This window comes from Gallus gallus, chromosome 1 (genome assembly GCF_016699485.2).
Source record: "Gallus gallus isolate bGalGal1 chromosome 1, bGalGal1.mat.broiler.GRCg7b, whole genome shotgun sequence".
In the NCBI taxonomy this organism is placed as follows: Eukaryota; Metazoa; Chordata; class Aves; order Galliformes; family Phasianidae; genus Gallus; species Gallus gallus.
Genome location: NC_052532.1, coordinates 135,319,498 through 135,337,970, shown reverse-complemented (window position 1 = coordinate 135,337,970; position 18,473 = coordinate 135,319,498). Strand labels below are relative to the sequence as shown.

Below are 18,473 nucleotides of genomic sequence, written 5' to 3'. Positions count from 1 at the left end.
TTTACACCTGCTGCAGAGAAGTCCTGAGCTACATTAAGTGTGGGGTGCTGGAGGGTCTGAGGACTCACCCAACCATGCACAGCGGTCTGGGTGGGAGCCAGGGATGGGTGTGCAGCTCGGTGCCTTGTCCCAGCCCTTGTCTCAGAGAGGTGTGAAGTGGGGAGCTGCAGTCTGACAGCTCTCCTCGGGTCTGGCAGTGAGAAGTGGATATGGAGATAGGGCTCAGAGGAGTGGATATGCCCAGCCAAGTGCCTGGCTTCCCACTGGCTCACACTTCCAAAGCCACATTGCTGCTGTGATTGCATAGTGTCATCAGGCAGATTTGTCCTCATTTCTAGCTAACCGTGAGTAGTGGAAAAAGACAAGAAGCCCTGAAGCTGTTTCAGCCCCTCCAAACCATTTTCCAGGCAAATAGGAGAGCCATGAAAAGAGTTCACACTTTATGGTATGAAACACTTACCTTGTCCTGAAACAAAGACACTCCGCTTTCTTCTTCAACTTCATTGTTTTTTAAAAAAGGAGTTTGAAAATCAGAGGTCTGGTTGGAATCTGAAATATGAAATCGAAGTGTTTTAGTGTGGGCAGCTACTTCTAGCTCTGCCTTCTCTCACCCCACCTGCAGATGGGCAATGCGGTGAGGTGGGAGTGCAGTAAATGCTTTGGTATTACTGGGCTCAGATTTGGCACCTGGCAAGAGTTTTAGAGGTGAGAAAAGGAGAGATGGAGGGGGGAAAAAAACACCAATTTTTTTCATCGTTGTGTGCAATATGGAAGATATACGGAAATGTCAAAATCCCAAGACCATCATCAGGTGTTAGGTGTTCACCAGACAGCAAAACAGGAGGAGAGCCAATTTCAGCAAGGAGAAGCCAGCATTGTATGCCGAGCTGTAGGCCACAAAGAGAAGCAGAGACAGGCAACAAACTGAACAAGCAAGCAGGCAAACCAGCCCAAACCTGCACAGGCCCTATGTTAGCAATCCCTGAGCACCAACTCAGCCTGGGAAGCACAGAGAAGGCTCAGAGGAGAAGAGAGTGAAAAGCCAAGGACGAACAGAAGGAGGGGGAGAGCAGTACGTTGTCTCCCGGTGGAAACCTGCTTTCCTTTGCTCTGTGTGCTTTTCCCATCTCACTGTACCACGCTCGCGGCCAGTCGATTAGATCGCTCTCTCCTCCTTGCCATTTGTATGTCACTTCTCTGCTTATCTCGGATCTTCCCCAGGGCTGGGAGAATATCTGCATGTACACAGCCTAGCCTCACTGCAGCGCAGAGGTTAAGAAGAATAGAAGAGTGCTCACAGAGAGAAAACAGAGCAAGTAGTGAATTGCTTTGTTGTTTTTTTGTTTTTTTTTTCTTTTGAGCAATGAGAAAAAAATGTTAGTGTCTGAACTTGTTACATTTATCTGTATAAGTGAATTGAAAGTCTGCTGCCCTCGGTGCTGTCATTATTCCCATGTACCTATTTCTCTAACCTCACTTACCCCGTGTAGCTAAGTATGGTGCCCTTTTACTGGAAATAAGCCCTGTCCCTGTCAGTTTTGAGAAAGATCATTGTAATTTTTGCTGTAGGGGAAAGAAAGAGGGAAATCTGTGCCTGATGTGTTAGCAGACAGTAAAACTTAAGGGTCATAGGAAGCCACAAAACTGTCAGAGATGATTAATTCAGTGGAGAAAGTAGAAGCCTGAAAGTTTTCCTGTTTCCTCTGTGCTGTCAACTTTCTTTTTGCTTGATGCAAGGGGCAGCACGTGATTAGGAAAGAGATCTGACATGAGAGGTCCCAGGGCATGGAGACAACTGGGATGCTGGGCTGTTGTAGGGCAGCGTGCTGCCGATCAGGACCCATCAGAACATGTCTGACATGCGCCTGCCCGACATGTCCCATCCTGTGAAGTGGCACGCTGGATGATGGGGGATGCAGCCTTTTGGCTGATCAGACAGGATCCTATTTACATATTGTATCCTATTTACGCTAGGATACAAGCTCCAGCACTGCCATCTCACCTTTAAATCCATGATTTTGGCTGTCTTTGGAGCAGCATAGAGATTAGTTGTGTGAGACTGAACTGTGCAACAAGGACAGAGACTTAATGGCAAATACAAATGAACCTGCAAGAAGGAAATCTTAGTAATCCCATAGACAGTGGGATTTCTCAGCAGCATATTTGATAGAAAGAAAGGAACGGACACATTTGGATCAAAATAATTTCTCGGTTGCTGACCCCACTCTGGAGAAGGAATAGACTGAACGCACTACATGTCTGCCTCCTCTTGCTCCCACCCTGTGTTCCCTCCAGCACACAGCTTGAAAATCAAACATCTCCATTTCTCTATCAAGACCCTGCGCAGCCCTGCTCCTGAAAATACCCTTCTGGTCTCCCCTTTCCAGCACTTTATCCAAATAAAGCCACTGGCATCGTTTAATTCTGTTTCTCACTCTCATTCTGCTGCCATCCATTTTGCAGCTCACCATGCATGAAAAAGCTTTTTGTATTCTTATCCTCTCCCCTCTGAAGCTCACACCTGTCATGGGCCTGACAGCTATTGCAGTAATATGGTAGTAATAATACACCAGATCTTAAAGATGTCCATGATGGGCAGATGTACATAAGAATGCAGGAGAGCTGTCAAGAGGATGTAACCATAGGGCTGCGGGGCATTTTCCTTCCTCTCAATTCACACATTTCTTCCTAGTTTCTGTATTGCCTCTCCATTCTTTCAGTGAACTCTTTGAACCAGGAACTTTATCTCTGTCACTGAGGAGGGCTTAAAATGAAAATAATAACAGAGCAAAAAAAAAAAAACCCAACAAACAAGAGTGTCAAGATTTGGTCTTCCTTGGTGATCGCATAGAAGTTACTGAGTGAGAAACTAGGACAAGGATTCTTCATGGCTGTGGGGTCTCTGGTAGAAAGGAGGGAGCAGGGAAATTGAGCACCTGGATCTTAGTCCCTCTCCCTCACTGGTCTGGACCATCCCCAGAAACTACCTTCACTGCCACCTTATCCAAACCCTGTCTGTCACTGTGGGTTGCTAGAGAACCCTGCAGGAAGCTGTTACTTTCATGACCCAGTAAATGAAATGCTGTATGTACAGCTTTCAGACTTGAATTACTTTTAACATCTTTAAGACTGGAAGAGAAAGCAAACATTTTGTGTTTTCTTAGAATTTTCAGTGCAGTTACAAATGCATGGTTGTTCCAGAGCACAAATCCAACAGAAGACAACTTTCTGCAAGCAAGGTTCTCACTTAGCGAAAACCCGGTGATGAGCTGTATATCAGAACAGAAAAAACCTCTCTAACGGCTAGGAATACAAATCTCAAAAGTTTTAGGTGCTTAAGCTATGTCTGTACTTAACATAAAATGAAGGAGGGACTGGTTCCAGCTTGGAAGTAAAGTAGAAAGGTTCATATCAGGCAGCTGAATACCATGACCTCTCCTTTGCCTTTTCAAAAATTCCCTGTGTTGCCAAGTCCACATTTCCACTGGGATTGTCCCTGCACATTCCAACCTCTGAACTGTGTCCAGCCACTGTGTAGGGGATTGACTTGGCCAAACATCTGTATGGAAAATGCTACTGATAAGCTGCATGGGTACCTGAAAGAACAGTGCTCAAGCCCATGGCCTGCTGCTGTTTAATTTACCAGCACAAACATGAGTGTATTGCAGCCATTTCTCAGGATTTCTTTTCCTTGTCTTTACTTTTTCTTGACAAACTCACAGAGTATTTTGCTCATACTCACATACCAGTGTCCAGAGGAGTCGGAAGGAAGTGCTATATTGAGAAGCAGACCTGCGCAACGTGAAATCCTGCAGAACACCACATGCATGGCAGCTTCCTCTCTGACTGACCACGAAGGTGTTCTCATGCACACAAGATTTATTTCCCCAAATGAAAGCATCCCTTGACAACAGGCTCTATGATATATCACACATTAACTCATGGCTTCCATGCGTTTATGTAGATACATAAGCAGGAAAAGAGACATACTCAAAATATTGTTCATAAAAGAAGCAGCTGAAGAGATAGTGACCATCATTTTAATCAGATGGGAAGGTTTCCTAAGCCAAGACCTTGGTCTGCCAATCTGCATTTGGCAAAAGAGCTGTCAGATGAGAGGCATAAGAACTATCGTATGTGTTTGCTACTGAACGAATGTAAGCAAAATACTTTATAACGAACAATCAGGTTGCAAGTAATTTCAACACCTTGAACAGTCACGAGTTCAGAACAAGCTTCAGAAATCTGAGCGTGCACTGGGATATGAAAATCAACAGCTGAGAAATGATCTTTGAGGTAGTGTATCAAAACCTTGGATCCAAACCTCTCTGAACCTCTGACTGTGAGCTGTCATACTTGGACTGGCTTCAGGTGCCCCTCAGAGCACCCCATGGCTGGGCTCTGGAAAGCAGAGCTATGCCATACTCTGCATCTGCTCTGTGGCTTGGATGTAGCTCTTCCTATAAGTTCCATTTAATTCATTTTTTTCCTGCCATGATTGATTTCTGTGGTTATTCGTTCAGTCACGCGACGATAACTGAATGTAAGCTGGTTATTTGTTCTATATGCTATCCCATACATAAGAAATGTCTTTACCTTTATGAAAGCTCAAAAGGCATGAAGCAACATCTATTAAAGCGGCGACAAAAATAATATGTGGAATGTGGGAAAAAAAGAGACAGAATTCTCCATTTACGAAGACTGAAGTCCTAGCATTGATATTATTCATTTCATCTGAATAATTAAGCAGTAATGACAATGGCATAGGCTATTTCAGGCAATTAATTATCAGTTCTAAGGGTTGATGGCCTGTGAGGAAGCTAAGGGACATTAACCTCTGCTGGCGATTAGTCATTCAGATACTGCCATGTGCTGACTCTATTGCAAATTCCTCCCATTTTTTAAATACACAAGTTCAAAGTTACACTAAAAGCATCCGCGATGTAATTACGGTAAGGGAGCCAGATATCTCTCTAGCAATAGCAAGTGGCAGCATCAATGCTGTGATGGCACAAAGATCTCCTGAGGATGTCTTGGCTCCTCTGTGATCCCTAGGGCTGTGGAGTTGCTGAGGAAGAAGGACTAGAAGGCACATACTCATGCTTTCTGTTGTCCAGGATTCAAGTTAGATCCCTGCCTTGCGGCGACTTTATACATGTCCTGTGCCTGCCAGTGCAAAGTGCCCTGAGAAACAACTAGAAGGGGAAAACTGTGTGCTTTTCTTGGCCTGTGCATGAGCTTCAGCCCTTCAGGAAGGAAAGAAATAGGGGCAGGATGGAAGACGCTCGAGAGGTTTGACTGTTGTTGGCCCAATCGGCAGGCCAAGGGCCAGGGGAGTTCATTAGGCATCTTGGGCGAGAGCCTAGGAGGTGGCTTAGGACAGGGCTGGGAGAATTAACATCCACAATTTGAAAAAGAGGGAAATAGACGAAAGGCAAGCAATGCTGTCTGCTGGACAGGGACTCCCTCCTGAACCGAACAGTAAGGTGAGAGTCACAGTGGTTGCAGTGTGTTACCAACAAGTTCACCCCTTCCATCCAGTCTGGCTGACGTGTTTTTCCAGTAGAATTCCCATTCTAAGATACATATGTATATATATGTATATATAAATGTTATCAGATAACCAAATGTTTAAATAGCTTTTGTAAAGCGCATTTATGAAGTAATTATTTAAGTCTTTCTTTAAGTTAGAACTGGTTAACTGGGAACATCTGATCTGTCCTTCACCCGGTGTTCCCAGACATGTCCCTTTGCAGCCTGTAAAACTGTCCTTATGCTGGCCACATGACACAGATGAGACACAGCTTCAAGATCATTGCTGTTTCAAACTGCAACCTCAGAAGTCAGGTAGAGGCTAATTACACCATTTAATAACACAAACAAGCATAAAAAGACACAGTCCCCCAAGTCTGCAATAACCAATTTAACGTGGGTCAGTTGACCATTAACAAAGAAGGAACTGGAATAATAATTTTTATCTCACTGGCAGAAAATATACTTGGTTCATTTCTGTATTCATGTTTGGCCTTGGGAAAGCGGCCAGGGTTTTCTATAATGGAATGACACTACGTGTACCTGTGGTCTATAGAGTCACATTTGTTGCTGGTGCAATTTTGCTGCAGAGAAAAGTAGTCCAGTTCATATGAGATTGCTCTATTGCTTTTTTCACTGTGCTACTTACACAGACTGATGAAGCGAGAGTGTGAGAACTGCAGGAAAAAGTATCTAACCAGCATGTATCACTTCTGTGTATGATGGAATTCTTATACGGTGCAGAGTTTATTCATTTCGTTGCATCTTGCTTTATCTACAGGCCAAAACTATAATTGTTTTCTCATTGTGAAGAAGAGAAAAAGGGATGCCATCAGATCTACTGGACTGTTGGAGCAGTAGAGACAAATTGCAAATAAACCTTTTTCTGCAGCCCATGTTCTAGAAGTGCATGCAAATTTCACACCAAATTGCTCTACTGGGCTGTAAATCCGTGATCTACTCTCAGGTTCTCCTTTAGTGCTGCAGAAAGTGAGCAGTGATTTATAAGGCTACCAACCGCTGGGCCTGCCAGTACTAGAGTGGAGCGAGACCAAGCCATGCCCTGAAAACACTCCATGCTGCATTATTGTTTGTTTGCCAAGAGTGTTGTCTCTTAATCTTGTTGACAAGCTTTCCATGGTTATCTTTTTTTTAAAAAAAAAAGTCTCTATTATATGGCATTTGGGAAGGTATGGGACTAAGGGAGCTGGCCATGAATTTTCAGAAGGAAACAGAGAGCGTGGAGGACACGGAAGCTCAGCCTGACCTTACCAGCCCTGTCAAGTCAGCTGCCCTGTGTCCCTTTCTGCTTTAATTAAGGCTAGCAAAATATGCTTACCTCAGCCCAAATCTTCTCTCACAGCCTTTACTGCTGTGATGAGCGCAATGAAAATGCTGAAGCTATTATGTTCACCCATTAAAAAAAAAGAAGAAAAAATGGCTTACTTTTAATGGGTAATAATTTTGCAGCTGATTGAGTTTCCCTGGCACTTAGATTTATTTAGAGCTTTCTGTACTACTTATACTTTCTTATCCTTAAGTTTGATAGCCTCGATATTCAGAACAGCTTCTCCTGTTCATGCTACTCTCATTAGTCTACTGCCTTCAGATTTACAAACTAGTTCATCAAAAGAAATCACCTTTAAATCCTGAATGCCAGCCTTCATTCTTTCTTTTCCCATTTTTCATTTCATGTTAATGTTAAAACACTGATGTATTTTCCTCATTTATTACTACAAAGAGTAAATTCATTTAGGATTCATTTCGGAAAAAGATGCAGTAGATGCCTTGCACACAAGAGGGCAGATCTGCTTCTCCTTTCATACTCGGTAGTCCCCGTTCACCTGTAACTTTACATTCACCCGTGCATCTGGAGCTGAGTACCACAGAGAAAGCACTGCAGTAAAGATGGGCCTTGGTCTCAATGGACGCTGCCATCTAGGGATGTTCTAAAGGCCTTTCATTCTGCTAAAGCAATGCCCTTAGAGTATAAGCACTCAATATCAAATGCTTCTTTATGTTATTATCACTGTGCTTATCTAACCTAACCTCTGGGTTTGCAAACTTTTAATAAAATAAGCAGGGTTTGCACTTGGGTTTTCCATGCCGGCTGCCACCTACAACCTCCCCCTTCCTCCAGTACAATTTCAGAGGCTCAGACCACAGGGACCAGTTTACAGCTGCCTGGCTGAGTGAGAAGATTTAATTTTGAAACCTTCTGACAGGGAGGAAATAGCCCCAGCCTGAAGGTGGGCTGAGGACTCTGCAGTTCCCTCACTGCCTGGGGAGTCAGGCCAATGTCTGAGTTACCCTGGAGGCCATATGCAACCCAGCAGAAAGAAAGAAGCCTACTTCTTCTCCTATGAAGTATTGAGTTACCTTAAACGAAAGGCCCCACACAATGATGCCGAGCCACAGACCTACATTGACTTCACCATGTGGTACCAGAAAAAACCTATAAGAAGTAAATTTTGAAGAGCAAGAACTTATATTTTAAAAGAGAGAATGCCCCCTATAACAAATGCTTTTCTTGCAGCACATGGAGTTTTTCAGTGGAGAGAATTAACACAGTGTTTGCCTCCTGAATGCCCTTGGACTAAATCTGAAGTCAGTGAGTGGGTAAATCCAGGCTTTTTAAGAGAAGAGCAGAGGTCAGATAAGCTCATCTTTAAAAAGAAAAAGAAAACTGGAAAAAAGAGAACTGACCACAGCTTATCTGGATACATTTCCTGTGCACTTTATGTTGCCTTTTGACTCTGTCATATCCCATGTATTTCATCTGCAGAAGCAGATTTTTGCTGTCACCAATGTCACTTGGTAGCCGTCCAGTGAAAGGCCACCTGTTGGAGACCATCTCAACACGAGAGCCAAATGCCAGCTTGAAAAAAAAAACACAGGGATATGGGTAAAGCCACTCATGTCAGACCTAATTAGAGGTTTACTGGGACGTTGCTGGAAAAGCCTCTGGAACATTCCAAAATGCTGGACTGCTGTCTGCCAAATGTGTTTGCTTTTCCATTTTAACAATCAATGTAGCTGCATATGTGGAAACACTGATGAACTACTTCTCATGTCAGTCACAATTAGAGAAGTGCTAATCATGTTAAGGAGTTGTTAATCATACATTAAATTAAATGAATGACACATGCTCTCATACAGTGCACTCTCCAATTGGCAAAGCCATCTAGAGACACTCTCCTTTGCTCTCTACAGCATGCCTGTTTGGCCTACAAGTACGTAATAATTGATTAAATTAATTAGATTATGTCAGTGCACTAAAGTAAACAGTATTCTTGTTATCTGCTAGATATCTTACTTTTACAGATGCTTCTGCATAGTCGGGGCATTAATTGGTCTATCTTGTAAATACATCCAATTTATACATATTCTAATATTTACAAGTATATATGTAAAAAGCTGCTGAAAAAATCGCCCTATGGACTCACAACTGTTCAGTGAGGAGGAAAAAAGAAGTTTGTGTAAATGTGTTCCCTGAGAAGCCAGCAATGGAAGACAGCTAACCAGTAGTGCTTCACTGGGATTTGCATTCCATTAGATAGGTCAGTATAAGTAATATGCGTCAACAGGTACTGAAGCGGCATATCCAAAAGTTTTCTTAGCCAGGGCTATAAAGTACCTCTTCTGCAATCAAGAGAGCTTTGACTAACGTGTATGTAATTCTTTAAGATTTTAATAACGATAGTGGAAGCTTGTGAGATTGTATACACCTATGGACATACACATAATAGTGAATGTAGGGATTGTAAAGGCAAGTAATACAAATTAGAAAATACACTGTGTAGCAATACAAGAGAAAGTATGAGTATTGTGGCTGGCTGTTGGCAGAGCACTTGGGGCTGTTCACCTGTGCTTATCAGCTTTCCTCAGCAATTGCTTTCGTGCACTGCTGGTGACAGGGTGCTGTGCTGGATGGCTCTGCTGAGAAGCAGGATAGCCTGTTTTCCATCTACCAGTAGCAAAATACTATCTGTGATACCATCCAATTGCTAGAGGGAGATGGCAAACTATTCAAGACGAGTGAGAGTTTTGATTAGTGTTAGCAAAAAAGAAAAATGACCTTTTCTGATAGTAATTTTGTAGAGATCTCAGAGCACCATGCAAATCCCAGAAGCGTGGGAACATGCTGATTCTGTGTCAGCAGCAGCCTAACTTCAGCTATTGAGCCTGACATTAGCAAATAAAAAATAACAAAAGGCCTTGAAAATGGAAGAGGAAGCAGAGTCAGAGAGTTTAATTAATGCTGATCCACATAGCTTTATGGAAAATCAATCTGTTTGTAAAAAAATCTGATTTCCTTTCTTGACAAGATTACCAGTTTGCATGATAAAGCAGCTTGACAGAAGAAGAGATATGCTTGGATTCTCCTTAAAGGAGTCCTGTGTGACACATGGGTGAGAGCTACCAATACAACACACTAAATGCCTTAAACTATTAAATTATTTGTCAAGGGGTCATTTCCAGTATTGTTTTGCAGGTATTTATATTAGAGTTGAACTTTCTCAGCTGAGAAGTATATAAAAATTATTTCTAGCAGCATGGATAAATGATGAAGAGGTTCACAATGATGAGGAAGGGACAGTGATGCAGAACGACTTCCATCACTCAGTGAACCTGTGCTTCAACCCTCATCTCCAGACTGGAGAATCCATGAGCAGTTCTGGGTGTGCCCTCCATCGGGTGTGGGGTTACAGCCAAAATGTGCTGTGATGCCATAGCCAAATGAGGTTGCACATCAAAGAACCACAACAAGACAAAAGCCAGGCCATCGTCATGGGGTGGGCAACAGGATCTTCAGGAACAACAACTCCCTTATGGCAGCTTGAGAGGTGACACCAGACAAGGAGCAGCAGTTACCTGGGGCAGTGCCAGCAGCCTAGATCCTGGGTATATAATCAGAGGAGCAGAAAATTAAATTTAGCTCAGTTGTCAACATAGACACCAGCAAGTAATTCTGGTATCCTGATTTTCACGGGGACTTGAAAGGGTACAGAGCCTGCAGCAAAGAGCCACCAAGATGAATGGAAGGCTGAAAAAACTGCCTTATGCTCAGAGACAAGAATCTGCTAATTCTTCAAAAAACAGGCTGAAGGGAGGGTCAGATTCTGTGTGCAATTTCCTGTGTGAGGAAAAAAAAGAGAGTCTTAGTATCTGAAGGTTAAATCCAAGTGAATTCAAATCATCAAATCAGAAACAGTGACAGATTTTTTCAGCTGTGAGACTTACTTGCTGGAACAAGTAACAAAGGAGAATGCTGTACTTGCCATCATTATGTGTCTCTGAGTAAGGGCAAATCTTTCTGGAGAAACTGTACTTCCCTTCCCTTCCTTTCCCTTTCCCTTCCCTTCCTCTTTCCCTTTCCCTTCCTTTTCCCCTTCCCTTTCCCCTTCCCTTCCCTTCCCTTCCCTTCCCTTCCCTTCCCTTCCCTTCCCTTCCCTTCCCTTCCCTTCCCTTCCCTTCCCTTCCCTTCCCTTCCCTTCCCTTTCCCTTCCCTTTCCCTTCTCTTTGCCTAGATAGATTATGGCCTTTGATGTGAAGCAGATGAGATGTGAGTTATCATCAAGAAGTTGCCTCAACACATCAGGATGGAACAGAGGTCATGCTCCTACCAAGACAACATGGGTCATGGCTGCATAGTGAAGCCCATTAAATGCCACTGCAGTGCCTACTGCTGAGTCCCTAGGACCAACAGTTCATTTAAGTAGTTGGCTTGATTTCTTCCCACTGGTGGCTGTGTCTCAGTGGCTGCAGTAAGGTTGCTTATATGCCTGAACTAGACCCAGGTGTGGGAGAGGGGGATGGCCGTAAGAGCACGTGCTGGAAATCTGTTTAGATATCTCAGATCGCACTCTGCAGTGTGGAACAGACACACATCTCCATCCAGCCCAGCGCTCTTACCTGTTTACTTTAGTGCTGCTGTAAGCCAAACACGCTCCTGCTTCTCATCAGTTGCCACGTAGCAGCCCCTTTTGTTGTTACAACCCAGCTCTTGCACTTGACCAAGAGATCCTGGTTGCTTCAGGGTGCTCTTAGCTGGTTTTCCCACTCCCTTGTCAGATATGAAGTTTCAAATGACTCAGTAGGGTCTTTCTGGTAAAGGTGAATTTGCTCAAATGGAATAATTTCTGTAACTATCCTTGCCTCTAAGTTGCAAATGTCATTTTACCCAAAGTGACTGTTTAGTGTTTGCACAGTCAGTTTCATACACACTGAGGAGCGTTTCAGACCTGTTGTCTTTAACTGTTGATGGGATTTGCAGTGATGTTTGTGAATTCCAGCTTCCCCATTTACCTCATTGAGCTCCAAGTTTATACACTGTAAATAACTGAAATAAAATATTAACATCACACAGCTAAACAGAGAAAGTTTGCATGATATCCTGCACTACATTCTTCTCCATTTTCCACTGGAAAAAGAAGTAGGGCAAAATATACAGCAATATATTGGTCTAGAAAACATTTTCTTTGCTTCTTTAGAAAATGAAATACCTTGACTTACATAATAACTTATGTAGAGCATGCAGTTGATTCAGAGAAGGCCTTAAAATGACCCAATAATCCAAATTCAGTTGGAAACTAGAATAGCTGTAATTGATCTGTTGTCACAACAGCAGTACACAGAAGTCATAGGAACAGATGAGGATAACTGCTAAAAAGTAGATGTTTTCCCACAGAATCCTCAGGCAGCTACAAATGTTTTCATAGTTTTCAAAGAGAAATTGCCAAGATAAAAAAGTATAACAGATGAAATAGAATAGACATGGTTTCCTTATCTCTGTGAACCAGAATACTTCTTGCAGTTTTTCATTTAAATAATCATTTTACCTTTTTGTTTGTTTGTTTGTTTGTTTTAATTTTAACCACCCATTAATTCTCATGTATCAACACATTGCTTATATGGCAGTTTTTGCACCATGAGATTCTCTAATTGGACTAAAGCAGAAAACAGGGATAATGCTCATACTAACTTGAGGTTTGTTAGCCTTGACCAAAGTTAATACAGAAATATTTCCTTTCATACCAGACGGGTTTTTTAATCCCCCAAATATTTGTTCATATCAGCCATCAGTCCCAGAAATATCTGAAGCCATGAGATTGCTGGAGATGCTTGGTCTACTGGGGTCCTGCGTCTTCTGGTCTTGGTATTGAAGCTGGGGGAGAAAAGCTGGGAAACATTCCCTCAGAGTGACTGCAACAAGTACGGAGCTCTCTCCCTGTCTCTGTCACACCCCTCCAGTGGGGGAATTCACCTGTGGTGGCCTGAGTGTCCTGTAACCCTTCACAGACCCTTTGCTCTTCCGTATAGGTTGCTCTGATGGCTCACCCACACTGAAGCTCTCCAGGGTCTTTCTCATCTTCACTCGTGTGACCTTTCTGCTACGGCCAGGGTTTCTGAGCTGTCTGAGAAAGCCCTCCATTAAAAGAGTAAAGGAGTACACAAACCATCAGCACAATAAGAATGTGCAGCTTGCAGTCATCACCAGGGTTTTTAAGTTGTTGTTTGTAGATCTCCTTCCTGCTGCACAATTTGCTTGGATGAAAAAGGCTACTCTTGTCCGGGCTGCTCACATGGAAGCTTCTTTGTTTGTTAGACCCAACCCCACTCAAAGTCAAAATAAAGACAGTACATTCAGTCACTCAAATTATATTCCATTCCCCAGGGCAATAACCCAAGACTACAAAAATTCATATGAAGCCTTCAAAAAAGAAGGAGGAAAAACAGCAGTCTCATTACTTGTCAAGCAAGAGCTATGATTTTGTTGAGACTTGCTTAAGAGAAACATTATCAGATCTTGTTTTGTTCTCTCACCAAGGAATGTATGCATAAGCATAAATTATCCAAGTATTCAGTATTTAGGATATGCCAGATCGGAAGTGTCCATTACTGTACTCTCCGCTGTGTTCCTCAACACAATGCTCCTATGCTGGGCTGCCTAATGATCCACAGAGTGTTGGCCTGCTGGTCACATGAAGGGACGCTCCTTTCCATCATGAAAGATGTTTCATGTCACAGCTATGAACCACAAAAGTGCAAGCTAGGAAAGCTCTCCAGAAAGCTCTCTCAGTTGAGACAGGAGACATCTGGATGTTAACAGCTCTTGAAAAACTCATCAACAAGCTTCAGAAAAGAGGCCACAGGATGGTGGATACATTAATAAAGATGTTTTTCCTGGAAATGTACTTGCTGGCTTGAAATTAGCCTCTCTGCAGGCAGAGATGCTCAGTGTTCAGCGTTCAACAGGCACTTGGTCATCACTTTCTGACTGTTAAAGTGAGTTGTAGGATAGGGGGCTGTAGGGGAGAGGTACCTATGGAGATCTTATAGACACCAAATCCCAAGTGGGCTTCCTCCAACCAACTCCATTTTATTTTTGTCTTCTTAAGATGTGTAACCAGAAGTATAGAGATGTAGATCAAAATGCTATTTCCTGCTAATGTGTCATTCTTTCTGCTACTCATACTGCATAGCACATCCAAACCTAGCTAACTGTGACCTTTTATAACTTTCCTGAATTTCTCACTCAGGCATATCACACTTTTCTTTCTTTAGATCAACGTGATAGTGATTTTTGGAGACTGGTAAAAGCATTCCTGTTCTTATCATGACATATATCTTTTCAGCCACTTTTGGAGACAGGTGACTGAAATGACTGGACTTTTGGTCATATGTCATTATAGTTTTCTCCCCACAAAAAGGAAATTATTTTCTAAATAACAGCATACATGGACGGGCCATGATTATGAGTCATTTCATAACTCTACTCTCCAAATCTGCTATAGTTTAGACAGGTTATGTTTGTAGTGCAGAAGCCTTGTTCTCTTGATGCCTTTCCCAGGTAGATAATCTGCAGTAAAAAATAACACTGCAGGTGGACCAAACTCATTTTATTTCACACGGGCTGATGAACAGCCACGGTACGGCATAAACCTCTATGGCCTCCATTTAGCTAATATGCAACCAACTACCATTTCTTAAGGGAAATTTCAGACTAAAAATCAGTTCTATGGACCAAAAACTATGAATGCACAGAACACTGATCACTTTCCTTCTGGACTGTGTGTTGACCTTTTTCTGCATTCTCTCTAATTTACTGGTGAAGATGTAAGAACAGGCAGCAGAAATATCAAAGCAGAAAGCTGTCACCATGTCATTTAATCCTCATCAAAAGTCTCAAAGCACTGTGGTGTAATTAGCTGAGATGGTGCAGACGATTGTTGTGTCGGTATTGGATTATGACCATATGGAAGAAGCAAGCAGAAGGAGAAGATGAATTAGTAGAAATGTAAGTAAAGTGGCTTAGTTACCACGCTTTGTAACCGGAAAGAAAATCCAATAAAAACAGAAAACAAAACATACAACCCAGTAGTTCAGTAAAGCCATCATTAAATAGGATTATTTTTTTCAATATATTAATTTAAATCGCTTCTGCAGATGAAGAAAAAAAATCTGTGCCCTCCATTATTAATTTAAAGAAAAGAGGTCAAAAGCTGTTCCCTCATTCACTTCCATGACACAGCAAAGCTCTGAACGATGATCAGAGTTATACCCTAACTTGTAGTCCATGCAACCTTTCATGTTATTTATTTTTAATGGCTATCAAAAATGTTATCTTAAAAAGTAATGAGTGAGTGCCAAAACCCTTCTTTTTCTGGAATCAAAGAGAGTGGGATCCACTGCCTTCTGCACTGTTTGAGTTTATCCTGGAAGATCAGAACTGAGTTCAGGGGAAGATAAGTCTTTTGCTGTACTATGGTCTAACCAGGTAAGAGATATGGGGTCTGTTGATGCTGATGAGTGTTTGATCACACTGATGTCTGACCCATCACCCTGTGGCCCTGACCTTCTTGACTCTTTCTTACACAAGGACCAGAGACAACCATTTCATATTAATTATCTCTTACTTTCCCTTCTATCTCTCTATCTTTCTGTCTTTTAACACTTGAATATGATGTGGAATTCCTGTCCGGACTTGACTTAATGTTTGCCAGTGAAGGCCATTAATCTCGGAGACAGGACAATCTCCCATCTCGTTTTCTCTTCTGCTTGAAGACTCCTCTCCTGCTGCTCCCAACATCTCCCCTAACCCCATCTCAGAGATAACAGCCTCTCCTTGGGGGCTGTGGGGACTGGCTAGGCCCCCAAAGGGAGACACCCTGACTCCGTTTGGCAGGTCAGACACTGTGCAGGTATGAACTTGGCACAGTCACGATCTGACCCACCCACCCTCCCTTTTCTCCTCCTGAGGTCAGCGTGCTTGTTTTGCTTGCAGCTCCTGAGTGACAAAAGTAGCATGGCTCTAGAGATAAGGCAGAAAATTACCGAGCAATTGAGGACTGAGAAAATCCAGGGGTGAGATGGAGAACCAGGCAAGAAACTGTAGAGCTAGCAGCCAGCAGGGAATTGGCAATAAAACTCCACAGCTCTCCTTGGGTTTGTATAAACTTTCTACTTTTATATCCATGGAAGTGACTCACAGCTCCCACAGAACTGGATTTCAGGATGACGAGGCAGAACCTGGCACATAGCCATCCTGTACTGCTCCTGCTCTTGCTCAGCACTATTTCTCTCCTCCCACATGGCACTTGCTTTAAAACACTAGAGCTGGTTCTGGGGAAAGTTTGGAAACGCTAACATGAAGGCAAAACTGGGAACATACTTCTAAAACAAATTTCCTAATTAATTTGATATAGAGGAGACTGTTTAGTAAGGTTTTGGGGCCCCTGGGCTCTGCAGAATGCTGAAAGACTTTTAGGAGCGAGGAGCGCGTTAGCTACATTGCTGTGGATGTCCTTTCTACAGCCATTCTGAGTGTGTGTATCACACAACCACTAAGAACCTTGGATCACTTTCATATACACTGGAAGAGGGGCAGAGCTCTTAAATATCTGCGGGTTTTGTGTTGCTTTTTTCTTCTTTCCTACAAGAATCAAGAAAATAAGCAGCTAGTTAGAGAGAAAACAAAAACAAAAAAACCTAGAAGCCCGTAGAGTTGAGGTTGTCACCACATTAGGTGACAGAATCCACTCATATGCCTCAAACAAAGGGGAGGTGGCAATTTGAAATTGTGCGTTATTTGCCATTGCTGAGCCTAAAGAAAAGACATAAAAATACTTTTCCATTTTATGTTTGATAGCGTAGAAGGACCTACTTCTTGTTTTTAACTGCTAGAAGGTCTCTGCTCGTTGTATTTGGTGTATATGTCGCAAGTATTCCGGCATTTTTTCAGATTTATTATCTTATAGAACCTCAACGTGTCCTTATTTTAACTCATCTATATTCTAATTTTTATCATGTTCTGAAAGGTACTAAGGGATCTGTCAAACAAATGTAAAGATTTGTTCTTAGCTTAAAATCTGTTACTCACCTTCACAACAGAAGCATTGTTCTTTGCTGTGCATTTCTGGTCTCTGTCGGGGTGCCCAGGCACTATGGCAATACAGATAAATAATAACTGCATCACGTGCCAAATGGCACAAGTGCAAAAATACTTTGTACCAGCTGAGCAGTGCTTTCCCCTTGTTTTGCAAGGATTTTTATTTATTTTTGAGAAAAATAAAAGGAAAAAAAGGGGTAGAAACATCTAGGTTACTACTTTGGTTTAAAAATATTTTTAAAATAATAATTTAAAAAATAGATCAAATGTGTTTTAGGAAAAGAGAAGAGAAGACAGCCAGATGTGCTGCATGCACTTTGACAATGTTGCTCACTCACCATTTCATCCAGTGGTTAAATATCTTTAAATCTTTTACTGCAGGTCCTGAAGACAGAGGACTGAGTAAGACCATCGGCTTCCAATTTTCAAAACAACACTTTCAATCCTTGTGATAGATAAAGAAAGCCATTAAAGGTAACAACTAGTCCATCCCTTCCCACACAGCTCCAGCCCTTCCCTACACAGCAAGCTGAAGCAGCAGGAGGCCATTAACACAATCCAGAGGCACGCTTTTAATCTCTAGTTTGTTGAAATCTGCCTCATTGTTTGTCTTTTTCTCAACAGTTGGTATTGGCAATAATTCATGCTGCCAATGTTTTCCTTCCCAGGAAAGACGTTTCTTTCTTCTCTGGAACTCCATCAAGGCCCAGAAGAATCTTCCCCTATGGTTCTGCCTCCCATTCCTCACTCTTAGGTAGAGCAGCTAAGGAGAGTGAAGGAAATCTTGTGTCCCTCTCAGGAGCAGAGAGGCATTTCCATGTAGGAAGGACAGAAAACAAGCAGTCTGGGTGAAGAGCAACGAGAAAAGAGTCAAGGAACTCAAAATACCTTTCCTCTTTCTTCTCCACTCCCACAGAAATTTGGCTCGGATGTTGCTGAAAAGTTCTCCCAAGAAATGCTGATGGCAGACAGCTGGTGGCAGAACTCAGAGCAATCTGACGTAGGCTGAGCCACAGATCAGAGGCTATCAGAATCAGAACAGCTGGGTTTTCTCAGGAGAGTATATCCTGCCTATGGGTTAAAACTCCTCACTTACACTATGTTAGTGGAGGTTAAGGTGGACTCTATATGGGGGCAGATCTCCACCTGCATCTTATTTTTTTGCCCTCCCTGCAAGGTGGGGTGTGCAGGAGAGGTATTTCTGGTTGTCCACTTGCAGCAGGATGGTTGCTAGCTCCTTTTTGCCTCCTGAGCTCCTCAGAAGTGCCAGATCAGATTTGAGGATCTAGCCTATTATTTTTTGAATACTGTCCCAAGGGTAGAAGAGCACCCTCTTCACTTGTCAGCAACTAACAGGTCACAAGTTGGCCAGTTTACCAAACATGAAAACAATTTGCCAACAGCGAGGACTTAAACCCTAAAAGGAGAGGACGTGCTTTAGCTGGCAACCTCCTCATCGCCCTGAACAAAGGAGAGATATAGGGTATCAGTGCTTGCTTTTAAGTTGTCCTGAGTGCTAACTTGTTTCTGACCGTCTGTCTTCTGAATC

At 42.6% G+C, this 18,473-nt stretch overlaps 1 long non-coding RNA gene across 2 annotated transcripts; it reads right to left on the bottom strand.

The window, feature by feature from the left end:
* Positions 1-9,203: 9,203 nt before the first annotated feature.
* LOC101751432 lies at positions 9,204-17,796 on the bottom strand. Of its 2 annotated transcripts, none has more exons than XR_001464016.4 (4): positions 17,263-17,796; positions 16,916-16,977; positions 11,449-16,468; positions 9,204-10,669 (listed from the first exon to the last, which is right to left on the bottom strand). It is a non-coding gene; the product is annotated as an uncharacterized LOC101751432 (long non-coding RNA). The 2 variants fall into 2 exon arrangements; XR_003073315.3 differs by having other exon boundaries at positions 11,449-11,875.
* Between the last annotated feature and the right edge of the window lie 677 nt (positions 17,797-18,473).